General features: G+C 39.0%; 1 protein-coding gene across 1 annotated transcript in view; it reads left to right on the top strand.

Moving 5' to 3' along the window:
* Nucleotides 1-17,742, top strand: part of rtn4rl1b (reticulon 4 receptor-like 1b) — a 270,588-nt gene that overhangs the window by 124,974 nt on the left and 127,872 nt on the right. The window lies entirely within an intron of this gene.

The following is a 17,742-nucleotide window of genomic DNA, read 5'->3' as shown; positions in this document are numbered from 1 at the left end:
AATGAGACACATTTGCTTTGACTGTAATTCCTGTTTTGATATTTTTTAGTCACAAATTAAAAATTAAATATTAAATATTATTGCAAATTACTAGTCTGACCTTGTTCTTTGGGAATTAGTATCTTCAGTAAAATGTAATGTCGTTAGTCAAACAGTATTCTCTAATTGAGAGGAAGTGTGAAGGATCCAAGGCCAAGTCAGTGTTTTTTGGGGGTGGTGATGCAGAAAATATAAAATATTAAAATGCTGCTATGTTTCTTATATGACATTTTGCTGTGACTGTGGTGATTTATTGCATGGATCTGAGAATGTATGGCAAGCCATTTCAACATAAATTCAGTCTTACTGTCCTTAAATCCCAGATACCTGAAATTGATTTATGACTAGGCGTATTAATAAATTAAGATATCTCTAAATATATTTCAACTGGATCAAATTTCTATTTGAGATATATCTAAGTATGTTTTGACTAGACCAAATTCCTATTTGAGACATCTCTAATTACATTCTGACTAGTAGAAATGGCGTCAGATTTACCATTGACTTGTATGGAGACTTCAATTCAAGATATCTACAATTAATTACTGACCATCTGAAACACACATTTCAGATATCTACAATTATATCATGATTAGTCATAAAGTAAATTCAAGATATTTCCTTTTTAGTTTTGACTAGTTATGATTCTAATTCAAGACATCTTAAGTGTAATTTTTTAGATAGTTTTAGATAGTTTTTAGATACATAGTTTTGACTAGTGAAAATTAAATTATACATATCTCTAAAGCAAATAGTGACGAGCCAAAACTAAATTAGATATTGTGAATTTGACTAGTCAAAATTCAATTGAAGATGTCTCCAAATGAATTAGAGATATCTTTAATTAGACCGTTTTTCTATTTGAGATATATTTGCGTCAAAATCATATAATTGATATGCTGAATTAGTATTCTGTGTAGCCTAAACATCACAGACTTACATAGCATTGCAAAAGCTCAAGAAAAAAAAAGAAAAAAAAAATAGGAAAAAAAAACCTAAAAATTATTTTTGAAAATGTGCCGTTTTCAGCTTGAGAATGAGTTGACAGCAGCGCTGTTAGCTTTTCAAAGCTGTTCTCAGGTTCATTGTGTTTGTCGGAAGTCAATAAACCAGAAAATTCTTTGCAGATTTCTGAAGCAGTCTTCAAGTGAGTTGTTGCTGGGTGGTGTTGACTAGCTAATGATAACGACTGCCAGCTTTCAAACACGTATGAAAACTGATACTAGTGTTGCCGGTCGACGACTGGTGTGACCAGCAACGAACAGTCACATTAGCTTTGGATAAACCTTTATCACATTTTAAACATTTGGTAGAAAAACAGTTTGGTGGAGAAGAGGATAGCATGAAGCAACACTGAGATGCTGTGACTAGCTAACTGTTAGATGCTACTTAGGCTAGTGTTAGCATTAGCTTTGAAGACTCCTGTAGGCCTATATGTGACAAACTGAACAATTTGGCAATTTTTAATTAAGCTGGATTATATTTAATTGTTCCTAGTTTAAAATATCAAATACTTTGTGATTTCAGCCTCTTAAACACGGCAAGAGAGGAAACAGCGTAAGTTACCAGGCATTAACAATACCAAATATAGAATTATTAAATATTAACTTGATAAATTTTTCAAATAAAAATTTTTTCAAACTTTTTATTTGAAAAATGTTCAGCTCTCCCAAAAATATAGCTAAAATCCCGTGTTGTTCTCTCGTCCAAAACCATGAATCATGACAAATGGCGTGAGCTGGATGCTTTGCTGCTCACATGTCAGCCTGCAGCAGTGACTTGACTGTCTATTTCTGTTCCTGAGGACATGTGAATACATGGGTGTGTTAAACACTGATGAATTTCTCTCGTTAATGGTGGGTGTCTTATGTGAGTCTTAAACTACAACCATTGGAGTTAATGAGAGCTGGGATTAGATTTAAAGTATGTGAGCAAATTCGTCTGATTTAGTAATCGTGGTAGTGTGGTGGTTAGCCATTTCAATACCACAAAAAGACCCCAAAACGCTTAAATCTATTTCTGAATCTCAGTTAAAGGTGTTTTGTGTGGACTCCGCACTATGTCTAATGCATTTAACTCCAAAATTATTTTAATTGTTTGTTAACTTTCCTATTTTCTAAATTTTAGTAATAAACCTGTACCAGTTTTGTCTCTCTTCCTTCTGCTGGTTGAAATGGTGGGATTTGTTTAATTAGAATAATTTAGGGGTTGCACACCCACAAACAAAGACGTGAGGCGAATTAGTGGAAGTCAAGTACGTCTGACAGCTGGTGATGATTAAATAACCAGTGAAATACAGGAGTTGTTCCCGTGCAATAAATAAAAAGGTTAATTGCAGCCATTCCAAAACAAAGGCTTAGCAACTCTAGGATGCTATCCTCCTTTAGCTCAGCAAAAACTGATTATGCAGAAAATTGTATCATGAAGCGTTCTAGCTTCATTCACGCTGAAGCTCCAGAGAGCTTACAGGAAACAGACAGGTATGCTACGTTTAGTTTTAACTTTCTAAAAGACGGAAAAACAACCATTGATAATATGTGTGTGTGTGCGTGTGTGTGCGTGTGTGAGCACCACCCTACAAGGAAGATCTCAGATCGTTTATTTCTGTCTGTCTGCAATGTTCTGACTGTTCTTCAAGGACACTCGACTCCATCAAAAAAAGAAAAGAGAAACAAGCAGCGGAATGCCTACTGCTGCTAAGTACTGAGGTGGAGTGTGTGTCTCCGGCTGGTGGAGAAAATGTTCGTGTGTGTGTATGCGTGTGTGTGTGTGTGAGGTGAAAAGTGAAGAATGAGAACAGATACTCATTAGTTTTTCCTGACAGTTACACTGGACAGTTAAACTTATGACATATCTCTGACAGGAAATAACATTTCTTTCTGTGTGCGGGGGGACGGCCGGCTTTGAAGAGGAAAAGACAGCGCTCAGTCACCGCGCATCCACTGACAGCTGACAGCCTGAGAAAGCCTCTGTGTTTGTGTGAATCCGTGTGTCGGGCTCAGATGAGTAAAAATGGATCAAAGTGCCGTGCGGATTCAGCGCCAGCGAGAGACACACTTTTACCAGCATGCTTCTCCAATCTCCCGATTCCCCCGTTGTTACCGAGGCGCCCGACACGCGAGCAGAGCAGCGACTGTGGCCAAAACACTGGAAGCGGCTGAGCGGCGTTGAGTCTGCGTGTGTGTGTGTGTGTGTCTGCATGTATTTTATTTTATTTATTTATTTTTTTTTTTCTGTTGTGCTGTGCTGAAAGACAAACAGGTTGAGCTCCTCTGGTGGCCGCCCACCAGACCGGAGCAGACTGACCGCGCTCCAGCCAGCTGCTGCAGCTTGTCTGTGCTTGTTTGGATCATCTCGGGATCTGGCCGCGCTACACCCGGCAATAACCCAGCTCCACCGCCGCCGCCGCCGTTCGTTCATTCACATGCAAATGTCCTGAAAGATTGATGAGAATCCTGAATGCGCAGTAGCCTTGAAGGCACCGAGGACAGCTAATGGAACGCCCTGACATATGCTGACTAGAGCTGTTTGGATACGAACAAATTCTGATTTGATTTTTATCCGATTTTGATCCCCCCCTCCCCCCGGCCCCCCCTTCTCTCTGTCGAATAAAACCCTGTCAGCACAGGATTCCTAACTTTTGTTCTTTCCTCAATCGACGGTTTCCCCTGGTGTCCTCTTCAGAGATTCAAACAGACTTGAACTTTGAATAACCCTAATTCATCCACAGGGGCTGGGTGAGATGTCAGTCAGCTTGAATATATGCATTTAATCAAATCTGTTATCGAGCTTTTAGCCTAATTGGGGAGAGTCCGCAAAAGCAAGTTGATTGATCTTTTTTTCTTCTCCCTGTATTGGGTTATATATTCCTAACACGTAATACAAGAGGTGGAGTTCAAAGAAAACATCTTGTACGTCATAAACACATACATAAAATGTTGAATCTTGTTCATGCAAATAATCAAGCCTTCATTCGGAAGACATAACTAATAGCGGTATGCAATACGATGCTGTATATTTTGGTACCAATTCGATACCAAGTAACGATACCAATACTGTAGGGCTGGACAAATCAATAACAATATATATCGTAATAGACACGTAATCAATTTAAATTTATGTATTGTCTGATAGAATTTTCAATAATTTCACTGAACTCCGATCCACAACTGCCTGGGGGGATGTAGGCAGAAGAAAGTCAGCTGGGAAAATTAAGTGGCATCTACTAATTCACTCACTCTTTGGTTGCCTAGCAACAACCAAAGACTCCTAACTGCATAAAAATAAAAATAAAAACAATGCTGTAGAGTCAAACTGTGGACACAACACGTGTGTTTTGAGGTAGATCTGAGTTGGAATTTGGAGAAGGAATCTGAAACTGGTACCATGCTAGCATCGAACCGATACTGAAACCGACTAGATCATTATCAATATTTTTGGATCAATCCACCCAGCTCTAGTTGCCATGGCTGAGAGAGTGTTTAGCAACAGAAAATACAGGCAGATGTAAATAAATTAGGTAATGAGGGTCAACATATTTTTTTTATATAGCACTTTTAAAAACAGGTCGAAATTGCACCAATAGGGATGTATGAGGCCATGAATATAAAATAAGAATGGAATAAAATAAAGGGAAGAAAAGAAAAGAAAAGAAAAGAAAAGTAAGACGTTGCAACAGAAAAGTTACAATGTCAGACCTCAATTGAAAACCAACAAATAAAAAAAGTTTTAAGAAGCGATTTAAAATGACCTAAACTGCGGGCAGATCTAATCTGGAAGGGTAACAACGGAGAAAGCACGACCTCTCTTTGACCTGAAGTCAAGTTTGAGGGACATTTAATAGAAACTGATTATTTGATCTCAAACTTCTGGACACAGAGTGTAGTTTCAAAAGATCCAGAAGATAAGAAGGAGAAAACCAATTTAAAACTTTAGGAGCTGTAAAATGTACCTTAAAATCTATTCGATACCAAACAGGCAACCAGGGTAAATTCATGTAAGTAATTCAAGGTGAACAATGCACATGCAATTAATATTGAATGTTTTATTTTTACTCGATTGAAAACAAACAAAAAAAGAAAAAAAATTACTATATTCTCATAGTCATCGTTCCACATTTCTTGGAGGAAAGGTCACAGGACCGAACTGCTGGAGAGCCCGGCTGCTCACTCTGAGCTGCAGCCATGTTCGCCAAGGTGGAAGGAGAAAGTGTGGTAGTAAAAGAGATAAACGCAAACTTGAGAGTCTTGTGAAGCAAAACCCATTCAGGAGTTTTGGGTCACAAAGCGTCGACTGTGACTGAAGTCAAGAGTTTAAAACCCGGACGTATCCGGGGACACGCTTGAAACGTTCCACTCCGTGTTACGACTCTGTGCAATATATTAGCTTCACTTTCTGAAATGAGTGGGAAAAAAAAGTATTTTCATCATATAAGAAACCTTATATCACTATACAACACATATAACATATGAAAATATGAAACCTAAGGGGAATATAGACGTTTTATTTCAAACCTCAGCCGGAACCGGATTGTGCAGGTTAATTATTTTAGCAGAACTGATTGAGTAGAGAGCCAACCGATCATGCAGAGCAGAGTGCGGGTTTGTATGCAAAGCTCACATCAATGGAATTTAATTTGTTTCTCCAAACACCCACCCGCCTCTAAAATGGATCCAAAAAGGCTAAAGGAAGTGTTACAGAGGAAAAACAAAAAAAAAATCACAGGACTGCCAGATACGGCTGATGATTTTGATGAATTTCCCTATCAAAGGTTTGCCGCGGCACATGGCAGGCCTCTTGCTCGCGTCTGACCTTCTCCCGTCAAACGCCTTTGTTCGTAGCAGCAAGCTAAGTAGCTAACACCTTAGCAACCGCAGAGGTGAAAGAAAAGCTTTCATAAACTGGTGGCTTTCAAAAACTCTGCCTACAACGCACAGAAAAGACAAAGAAAAACTTTAATGGACCGCACTGGCTAACTGCAGATTGCAGAGTATTCCTTCTTAGCTTGTCGAGGAACGTCCCGTTGCGCTAAATTCAATACGACTTCGCCATGTTCCGTGTCTCCTTCGCTCCCCAGACGGCGCTAATTGATTTATCAGAACTACATTCACGTTCGAGCTGGCATCGTCAGAAGCAAAATCATTAAAAAAAAAAAAACCTCCATTAGAGAAGCCTGTGATTACCTCAGAGCTTCTATCCATCTTGTTTGTTAAACATCTGTGCGAGTATCTTTTAATTTACGCTGTAATCTTCTTTCTTCAAAGCAAATTATACCCAGAGGACTGTCAGTTGGAAGGAGGATCGTTTTCCCTGCTGAATTCAAGAAATTACCCTGCAAAATGTTTCAGCGAAAAGCCATTTAGGAACACGTCGTTGAAATCTTTGTCTCATTTCCAGTCAGACTGATTTCTAACGTTTCAGGTGCGTTTGTTGCTCTTTCAGATGAAACCATGCCTTAAAAAATTATCCATACCCCTCAAACGTTTTGCATTAGAACTACAAATCTGTTAAGATGTTATATGAACACTATATAATCCAGAATATTTAAGTTGAATAAAAATTCTATCACTCCATAAATGATAGAGTTTATAATTTATGATAAACTCTATCATAAATAGAGTTTATCATAAACTCTATTTATGATAAATAGAGTGACTGTAATCACAATAGATTACAGTCAGTGATAACAAATGTCAGTTTAAAGTTACAAACATGAACGCTTAAAGAGTCTCGGTGAAAACGTGTTTATACATTTTTAAATGTACAAACAAGTCCCAAAGCCCCAAAAAAAGTTGGGACTTTTTTTTAAGTCCCAACTTAAAAAAAAGTTGGGACTGTTGCCTCACTAAAAGAATGACAGACAATTTCCCAACTTTGGGAAGTCATTAATTGTTTTCTAGTTTGTTGGCAAATTTTTGTTCTTGACTTGTGATCCGGCGGACGATCAGAATCATGTCAGAGCCATAAATGGCCCCCGTGCCACACTTTAGATACTCCTGGATTACATGTTAGTCAATGGGTCCCTGAGGACACCAGCATCCTCCTAACAGTTGAGGGGTAAATAAAACCCAGAGCGACAAACCGCCTACAAAAATTTAGTAATCAGGAATCAGAGTCCACATTGAAAATTGAGTTTTGCACCAGAATGATGACACCAAGACGTGGCCATCAACTCACACTGAAAGATCAGGAAACAGTCTTTTTAATCAGAGAAGAAGAAGAAGCCAAGAGGCTCGTTGTGTCTCTGGAGGAGCTGCAGAGACCCTCAACTCAGGTGGGAGAATTTGTCAAGAGGATTATCAGTAGTCGTACCCAAATTTGGCCATTTTATGTGACCAAATGAAAGACGTTGTTTAAAGAAAGTTTCTGAAAACATGAAAGAAGGAGCTAATTCACCTGAACTGACACCGTACATCAACTTCAACATACCATTCCCACAGTCAAACATAATGGAGGCAGGATGATGCGGGGTGGGGAGGCTTTTCTTCAGCAAAGACTGCGAAGCTGATCAGACTTGATCTGAACATGGAACTAAATAAATGTAGACCAATCCTGGATTAAGCCTGTTAGTTTAAAACACTCGTCTGCGGTGGAGGTCCCCCGTTTCCTGCTGGACAAGCTTCCTGAGACAAGCAAAGTAAAACGGAGCTACAACGGAATAGCTTAGAGCATATTCACGCGTCAGACCAGCCTAGTTAAACATCAGACCTAAGCAAAACTGAGAATTTGTGGCAAGACTTCAGAGCTACTCTGTACAGTGTGTTAATCTTGATTCTGTTTTTATACATTTCATATTTTCATCTTTGTGTGAATCTGCATGACTCAATTGCCTGTCACTTCTCTGCTGTTGCACCTGGATTTCCCCCCCTGAGGGAAAATAAAGGTTATTTCTATTCTACTCTGGTCTTCACCGGCACTTACCTTCCAGTCTGATTTTGCAGGAACATTCTGGCAAAAAAATGGATTAGACAGAAATGTCACTACATATAAAAAAGGGGAAAACTGAATAAGACTTGGAAGTCCAGTTGTTGTACAGTGTTCACTCAGTATGGATGAATAGAAATGCACACCATGGTTTTGGTTTTGTTTGTAAATTATTTACAATTAGGCACTACTTTGTGTTGGTCAAGTTGGTGGTTGTAATGTGACACAATGGGGAAAAAATAACTGTCTTTTTTCAATCAAGTTATGTCACCTTCAGTTACAAAAATGCTGTACATATTAAACATAACATCAAAGTAATTGGAATTTTCAATTTGACGCTTTGAAATTGGGCCTCTGTCTCTTTAAGAAGCTTCTCCTCTTTCTGACACGCCAACAACAATTTTCGTCCATCGTGGCGTTCTCAGGAGCGTTGGAGTGAGAAGTAGTTTGTGTGACAATCTGAGGAGACTCTCAGCTCCACCAGGTGCTAAATGCTGCTGCCACTAGTCTGGAGGAGCTGAGTGAGGATGACACTGGTAGATATTAGCAAAGTAGTGCCACAGCAAAGGGAAAAACAAAACAGAAAAACAATTGAAGAACAACTCAAACCACTAGCATTCTCCTTTTGTCTTGCTTTCTGTGTCAGCTGCGCCACACACAGACTCATTGCTGTAGCAATGCCACTAATGTATCAGGATTCAACACCAAAAGACACAAATACATTTCCCACACAAAGAACAGAACAATCAGCTCATTGCAGTATCATGTTTCCAGGCTTGATGTTTACTTTGCGATTATTAAGTGATGATCTCAACACAGTGGCGGTTGATTAGCTAATTTAACTAATTAGCTCGTTAAACTCATGCTCTATTGATGATCTGTCAGAGTTTGTGTATGGGTCACCTTTTTTCTTTTTTTTATTTAACTGAACTGAAACGTACCAAATTCCACAGCACATCTATATGTTAATGTTGTCAAAGTCAAGCTAGCACAACTGTCCTACTTCCCTCTCCCTCGCAATTTCTTGTAAGTTAAAACGTTTTCCTGACCTTGTTATCTAGTTGTCATAGTATAGACAGTGAGCACCAAATACTGTGTCCCGTCTTCTTTTATATATCAGGCGTACATTTAAGATTTAGCACACAATGTTGACAACTGAACAGCTAAAACCAATGGTAGCCATCGTCGGCAAGCAACCATTTGGCCTCCAACAGGGAGCTGGCACGTGACATCACACTTGCAAGACGATTTAAAGCTCAGAAGAGTGGACATCAAACGATACCCTTCTCTCCTCTTAACGAAAACTGGTAGTGGTGTTTTTTTGTTTTTTTTTTCGATAGAGGATTAGATACCTTAAACTGCATATTACCCACAAAGTGCCACAGTGGTCACTCCAGCTGGACAGGCTGGGTGGGCACGGCTGGCTTTGGAGGAGCAGTATTTACTGGAAAGGGCTTTGAGAAGAGGGATTAGCACTCTTCCACTCAAGCACAGGGCAGCACATCTTGCCTCTGCAGCCCGAGTATCCAGCTCTCTTTCAGCCATATCAGGCAAGGAGATATACAGCAGTTGCTGATGAGCCTCAAACGTATGAGGAACTCAAGTTAGGGAGGCACTCTGACAAGGATACACACACGTGCAGAAAATGCAATTGGGCATCCGCACATACTGATACACAAGTACTAACAAGATGAGTCATATCCATAAAGACATGCCTTGTTTTCCATCACTCTTTGATAATGACAATACAAACACAGGACTTTGTAAGGGTGAATTAACCGGATTACTTGTGGGTGGGATTAGGGACAACAAGGGGAGTCGTAATGAAGTAAGGATAAATGGATAAGGAGAGATGAAGAAAAGGAGTGCAGAGGCGCCAGACGTGCAGAGGAGGCAGAAATGGGTTCCCACAAAGTAATACGAGAGCAGAAGAGGTTGTGAGAGGAATGATGCAAGGGATTGGATCTTTCAAACGGTAATCGCTTTGCTACCCAAAGGGGACAACTCCCTCTTTCCCGCTCTCTCGTTGCTCAATCCCCCCTGTCAGGATGAGGGGGAACGGGCTGGCGGATTGAAATGTAAAAGAGGCAGAGGGATCAGAGACAGGTGGGAAATGAGAGGAGCAAAGGGCAGCGAAGGGCCAGGACGAGGCAGAAATGACTCCCGCCGCCGTGCGGGAGCGACTTGTAGGCGCAGCATTGTGTGCGTTCCCGTCCACGACAGGGTTTCGGCAATGTCGGTAGCAGACGCGTCGCTATCAGATCTCCTCCCCTTCACTGTACGGCTCCTGAGAAAGAGGTAAAAGTCGAAAGGATGAAAAGGGAAATGATACCCATTGGTATTGTAAATGGCCGAGGGGTGGTGGTGCCGTGCTGGGGAAATATTCACTGTCTGCTAAAGAGAAGTCAGAAATGTGGTAGGGATTATCGTTGCTGTGGAGCACTAGGAGAGTCGATGGCATAAATAACTCTTCAGCCATATATGATTATTGCTCTACATTTATGACCGAAGTGAAGTATCTTCTCACATCCAGAGTAATGAAACTATTCGCTTATTAAAGCTCTGTTGAAGCTCATGCAAATATACAAATGAGGCATAACATTATGGCTAGTCCTGTTACAATAAATTCTTGCTGGACGATAAATTGTCCAAGAAATTATTGCAATAAATGATATTATGAGACTATTTCCAACTAATACAATATTAATGGAATATTAATGTTAGTACACCAACTGCCAGAGGAAAAAAACAAATTTCAAAAGAACATTTATCTTAATAATCATTCAGCTTAGACAGGGAAAACAGGCTAAAGTGGCAGGTAGTGCAAAATAACCACTTCTTAATGGGTGTCAAATGTTTGCAGCGTTTCTCAAAATGGCAGCCAAATGGAAGTTAGTGTGCTCATTTTAACCCTGGTGTTTACAAATGGGGTCCAACCGACCCCACACCTGTATCACTTGTATCATTTGCCTCAGTCCTCGCACACACAAGGGTTAAGTTATAATGCGTTTAACTGACTTATTGTGTCAGGCTTAATTATGACCACATTCAGCTGAAATGAAAAACATGATTATCTATTTATCTTTGCACCTGTCAGAGTTCATGTTGGAAACTTGGAAAAGTGGTAAAGTAAAAGAGTTTGAGTACATCAAAAAATGAGCTGTTGAGCGTTTCTGGTATTTTGTGGTCAACTTTTATCACAGATGCCCCAACAACGACACGACTATGATCTGGCAGCAGCGTTACTTAAAGGAGCATTCCACGCACACACTTCCATTTATAGCACAATTAGGTCACTAATTGTTATAGGTCACTTCAACTGTTATAAAGATGCTCTATTTATCAAACATAACTTAAAAAAATTGACTTTACAATTTGACACCTTGAAACTTGGGCCTCTGTCTCTTTAAGAAGTTCCTATAAATAAAACCTTTTCTGGAGAAAAGGTTTTGAGGCTATGAGGTGTGGGGTTTTTTTTGTTTTGTTTTTTCTTTTAGCTTTATTTCACAAGACTGCAACAGAAACACTTTTTTTGGATCACATGATGAACAACCAGATGTTGCCACAAAGAAGACAGGAAGAGGCTGTAGGATCATGTTGTGGCACATTTCATAATGACTCATCATGTGAACAAACATATTGACGCGTGATTTTAGTTGCGCTTTTTATTTAATGGAAACACTGCAATTTCAAAATTGTTTTTTTTTTTTTTTCCCAAACATTATCTGAACGCTGACGAAGTTTTCCGCACATTTGTAATGGAGATGTGGCTGCTGTATTTTCCTGCGGAACACAGGAATGCATGTGTCGTGTGCATGTACACCAACAGCATGAATTATTCATTGGTCTAATTACAGCCATGACTCACTCAAGCACATGTGGAGCATGTGTGAAGATATTCAAAGAAAGAATAGCTATGAATCATGGATTGCCCACTGAGAACCACATCAATCAGCAGTGCCTTGTTCAATAAATAGAAAGTAATTGGGCCCAAAGAAAGTAAGTTGTTTGAAGGAAAAGCCGTAATAAATTTAGAAAAGAAAACATTACGTTTGATCCCCAACTGAAAATTAGAGAAAGAACCATATGAGTGACTTCTGGCCTCTTTGGAAACAGAGATATCCTAAAGGCGATTGGTTCGGCATTGATTTTCTGCTGATTAAAACCAGTAGAGTGTGTTCCAACTGGGATTTGAAGCTGCCAGCAAAAATTGTGAAAAATAATTTTTACTTTTATGTTTTTTTGATTAGGATTTTTTTTTTTTTTCGTCAGCTTGTCACATATAAAAAGGTGAAACTTTTAAAACAAAAAGAAGTATATTTTATCCAAAAGTGGAATATTTATTTAGGATATTGGCATTTATTATTGCTATTTCAGATTAGGCCAGGGAAAATACTGAAAACTGAACATTTATGGCCTAAAAACATCGTCTATTTTTGTCAAACTGTAGTCACATTTTAACCACATTTAGACGTCAATATTCCTCTTTAGGTTAACGACGTTTCACCCTTCAGTTTTCATCCACATTTAGATGGGAAGTGATGTCATCTTTTCCGTGTTTTATCTCTTTCTTGCAGCAGCAAACAACTGTTGGGCAGTAAGAGGATAGAGCAGCGTAATAATGTTCAAACAACAGAAATCATTCGCTCTCCTCCTGCTTGTGTTGTAACGTGAGCTCATGTTGTCTGTGATCCTTCCGCACATTCATGTAAGTGCTTCTGAGTTCATCTACTGCTGGCCACATCCAGGCAGGTATATCCCTGTTTTTGTTTTTTTTTCCTTACACTGAGTAAGCAGAATCAAATATTTTTGGAGGGATCGGGTTTGCTTTGGTTTTGTTACCAAGTCTGAAAGCTCAACACGCTGCTGTGGGAGCGTCAACTAGCATTTTACTTTCTACCTCCATCTTTTTGTTTTTTTTTGTTTTTTCTGGTATGATTCTGCTGCTGACATGTGTACCAAAGATCCCGCTGTTTTATTCACCCGGTGTTTTTTTCTTAGGTTCTGCATTGAATCTTTCAACATATCCAAGAAGCAAACTTTACCCGTCTGTTTGACTTTTCAAGCATGATACCTGCCTCTACCTGTAAGGACAGATTCTGTTGGGTTTGCTACCTGTGAACAGGATATAAAACACAAGAGTGTGGCTTTCATGCATGGTTGTGGGAAACCAAGAGGCCGAGCAGCATCGTACGTCCTCTGTGTTATGCAGAGGACGTAAAGCCGACACAATTTTTGTGATTTAAAAAAGAAAAAGGAGCGTAGAACCTTTTCCAACTTTACTGCGATGTGCTTGATAATCTTTGAGAGGAAAAATATTTAGGCCTTCATACCTTCAACTCTGAATGATTTTCATTTTCGAACCACCTTTTGAGTTCAGTCTGCTTTGGTGAACAGCATTAACCCTGATTAACCCTAACTAAACCTTAGTTGTCCTACTGGGATTTTGCTAACATTTGCTCATTGGCGTCCATCAGCCAAAGCTGAAAAGTTATTTTATTTCATTTAGCTTACTAAGTGAAACACTCTATACAGATTAATTAAGCACAAACTGATGTTTTCAAGCACTTATTTCTGTTTATTCTAATTTTTATCTGCTCACAGCAAATTAAAATACACCTATTTGTATTTTTGTTGAATGTTATAAATTACAAACAAGTGAATAGTAATGCCACAAATAGTAAAAGTTTAAAGGAGTGAGTAGAAGTATCAACTTATTAAAGTCATTCTCCATCTTCATCTCTTCCATTTTTTAGCACATTCATGAAATAGCAAGATTACTCTCTACAGAATTTAAAGGGAAGTATTATGTAAAATTATGCCCTCTTCTGCCACTCAGCTCCTTCAGACTAGCCAGCAGCAATTAGCAAACACCTGGAGGAACTGAGAATCAGCTGAGCTCATTATAGGGGCTACTTTTCAAAGCAATGCTGGTAAAAATGTTGTTTAAAGGGTTAATAGAGGAGTGATGATGTGATGACTTCCTGAAGGCGGAGTTTCAGAACGAGCATAAGCTTCTTAAAGAGACAGAGGCCCTTTAAGAGGTCTTAAAGGGCCTTACCTTTAGTGTTACCTTCACTAACAATGTTACTGAAGGTAACATTGTTACTTGATTGTGCTGTAAATTACATGGTACTACCCCTTTAAGATCTTTAGGGAAATTCCTGCTATTCTTTGGAAAACTGCTGTCAGTACTGTGAGACCTTTCCTTTCCATTATCTGACTCTTTAGTGGATACAGTTTCTGAAACGGGGTGTACTCCCTTCATCTTCTTATCACCATGGCTACCGTTCAACACACATCTGGTCAGCGGGTAGAGGCCTTTCCCCGAGGCTAGTCATTAGTGCCAAACATGGGGATTGGCTCATTTGATCAGATTTCTCTTTCGCCATCTAACGATGCTCTGCCCCGCGTATTCACCAGAACATCCGTGATCTTCTCTCGCCTGGCGAGCCTTCTTCGTTTTCACGCAAATGAAATAACGACACAGTGGAACTGCTTAGATTGCAGGACAGTTAAGTGTCTTTGGACTTTGCCTCAGGAAGAGCCAATTACAAGGTTAAGATTTGTTGATTGTGTAGAAAAAGACTCAGCGATTTTTTGGAGGGGCTGTTTTCTTTTTGCTTGTTGCCACTTTTGTGGAACGAGAAACAGATTTGCTGGGGAACACAGAGCTTTCTAATGAACAGTTACATTTCCTGCAGAGAATCAGAGGCGTATGAGAGTGTTGGGCATGTATCCTGTATACTCTGGCTCACATTTTATTGATCAATCGCCTTGGACTTCCTGACCCCTTTTAGCACTGTCGTTCAAGCGGCTCATTCTCACCCAAACTTCCCCCCTCTCCCCAACCCCTCCTCCCTCTTTGCGCTGATTGAATGTCAGCACTAAGGTCGTGTAACGCAGTTCTGCTCAACTCACCAAGGCGGCATATCTTGGAAGTATTTCATATTTTTAATTTCCTGCCAGCGTTATGCACACTGACTCCACAGCAATGGCGTTGGAACGGACTCAGACGCAGCACAGCCATGCCAAACCGCCACCAGGCATGAAATAGCACTGATGAGATGAGAAAAAACAAATTGCTCAAGTGACTTTTCCATCTTCCTTGACATGAAACTAATGATGAAAATGATTCTAGCTGCGGAAAAAACACACACAAAAAAACAACTGTAAAAAGGACAAAAAAAAATTTGGTTTGTTTTTTTTTTTTTTTTTTTTTTTTTTTTTTTTTTTATGTGGTTGCTCAGCATTTATACCGTGCTTTACGAAAATAAACCTTGAACCTTGTCATATTCTGTGTTCCATGTATTTTTAGTGGGATATTTGAGTGTGTGTGATACAGCAACACAAGCTAGCACACAAATGAATTTGAATGAAAATTATTTTCAAAACATATAAAAAAGTCTGGAATTTATTTATATTCACCCCAATCTGATTATTTGCAATAAAGTCCCAACTACTTTCAGAAATTACTGAATTCGCAGAGTTAATCTTTTTTATAGTATACTACTAACTTAAAGCTGCAGTTGGCAACTTTTACAAAAATATATTTTTGCCATATTTGTTAAAACTGTCATGTCGCTATGGGACAGCTAATCTGTGAAAACACTGACCTCCTCCACCTCCTACCTGAGCTGGTACCTTGTAATGTTCAGCTGTTTAGTTTGATTGGACTAAATGCTACAGAGGCTTGTTGTTCACAAGTGTTAAAAACGAATCTTTGCTGTGAGAGTTACTTTCCAAGACAGCTAATTCATTTCTGTTAGCAAATCAGGTCATTTGTCATCCTTGAGAAGCTATCGAAAGGAAGAGAACAGCACAAAAACCCGAGGTGGATTTTTGTCCACCTCGGGTTTATTCATTTAAGACGCAACCAAATCTAGCAGATCTCAGTGGCATTTAAATTTACTGTATTGCTTCCCCCCCGTGATGAAACTTTGTGAGTAAATAGTGAGATGACTTTTAAGATGAGGTAACGTTCACCCATTGTTTAATGGGAGTCGGCATCTGCCTGCACTGTTTTAATCTAATTAATTTTTTTTACAAAGAAAGAAAACCATTTCAAAGTCAAAACATTTGGAAGCCATTGAAAAAAATCTCAAAAGTACAGAGCATTTTAGGAGAAATGGAATAAATCTGACTGTATTCACTATTGATGGAACATAACTCTGTCATTGCACCAGGAGTGCCCACATGGGGCGACATTTATAGCCTTTAGGTGGCGTTGCAAACACAAAAGCAATAACAGAATTTCATATAAATAAATAAATGAAAAGAATGTTGTAACGCACTGTCTTCATAACCCCCATTGTATAAACAGGTTTTTGTGTTGCTTCTTTATAAAATACTGATGCAGATGCACACATTCAAACTGCTAGGTGTGGAGGGGAAAGAACAGTCAAGCAGAATTATCACAGACCAATACAGAAGGAGCTGTGAAACACCGCAGATAGAAACTGTAGGAAGCTGATGATCAATCTAACATTTTCTCTGCAGTCTGAGCCACATCTGCCGGTGTGAGCCGTCTATTGACACACAGACCGCAGACCTGTCCCCTTGGAACCTGTTTGTGGTTTTCTCACTTCTGACTGAAAGTCTCTGTGGCTCTTGTCATTTATTTCTCTCCGTTTTAGGCTTTCTTCACACTTCCCTCCGCACGAAACCACTAATTAACTTTTCTCCCTCGTGAACTTCATTAAAAAGTCCTTCATCCATTTCAAATAGGCTGTAACTTGCTCACTAGATCAATCTCATCGACTTTTCTGTTTTTTGCTCAGTCCGCAGTGACGCCAAGAGGACAAAGCCGCCGGTGATGACTTTCAGTTGTGTTATGAATGTGATGAAGTCGGATGACTTCTGTTCTGCTCTGACTTTTTTTTTTTTGAGAAAACTAATCAGCGCACAATCTTGCAAAGTCAGAAAATCTGTTGGACATTAGCTCCGACCTCCACAATGCACTTTGAGAGGGCCAGGCACAAACTGACTAATCAAAACTAACACTACAGATCAGCCTGATCACACGCTCCCTATGGTGAAACATGGTGATAACAGCATCATGCTGTGGGAATGTTTTGATATCATTAATAATTTCTTCAAACCATGTAACATTTATAATTATAGAACTTGTTCCGGACTATTATCACAGGGCTCATTCTGGCTGATCAATCCTGAGTCTGTGTTGACTTATGCAAATCCATACAATAATATGGATTAGCATTAAATTATCACAGTTTGAAAAGCTTGAGTGAAAATGCCACAGTTTCACTGTAATATTTTGTCTTTATTATTGAATAACATAATCAAATGGCTGTTAGTTCAAACAGAAAACATTATTAATCCTGCTACTAATACAGTATGTTAGGTATAGTTAACACTTTATAATAATGAATTGAAAACAAAATCAACCATATATGTCACGCTAAGTTTTTGTTGGGCGATAAATTGTCCCAGCAATTATCACGATAAACGATAAAGTTGTTTTCATGTAATGTATTGACAATGGAATAGTAACGCAAATTTGCTCTCTCAAAAAGCAATAATCTTTACTTTTGTTAACTCTCTACACTAGAACTGGAAGATATTTTAAATATCCAAAGTAAAACACTGCAAGAAAAACAATTAATAAAATGGGGGGGAAACCAGAAATAAAATGGATTATGATGTCTCTTAATAAAATTGCACTTCAAAAAAGATTAATCATCAGAATGGAAAATGAGCTAATTCTCATTTATCATGTGATTAATTGATTCATTGGTTATTGCGACAGGCTTAGTGAAA

The sequence above is a fragment of the Poecilia latipinna genome, unplaced genomic scaffold (genome assembly GCF_001443285.1).
Source record: "Poecilia latipinna isolate Pla-1442-1.1 unplaced genomic scaffold, P_latipinna-1.0 Scaffold621, whole genome shotgun sequence".
In the NCBI taxonomy this organism is placed as follows: domain Eukaryota; kingdom Metazoa; phylum Chordata; class Actinopteri; order Cyprinodontiformes; family Poeciliidae; genus Poecilia; species Poecilia latipinna.
This window is presented reverse-complemented; position numbering and strand designations above follow the sequence as displayed.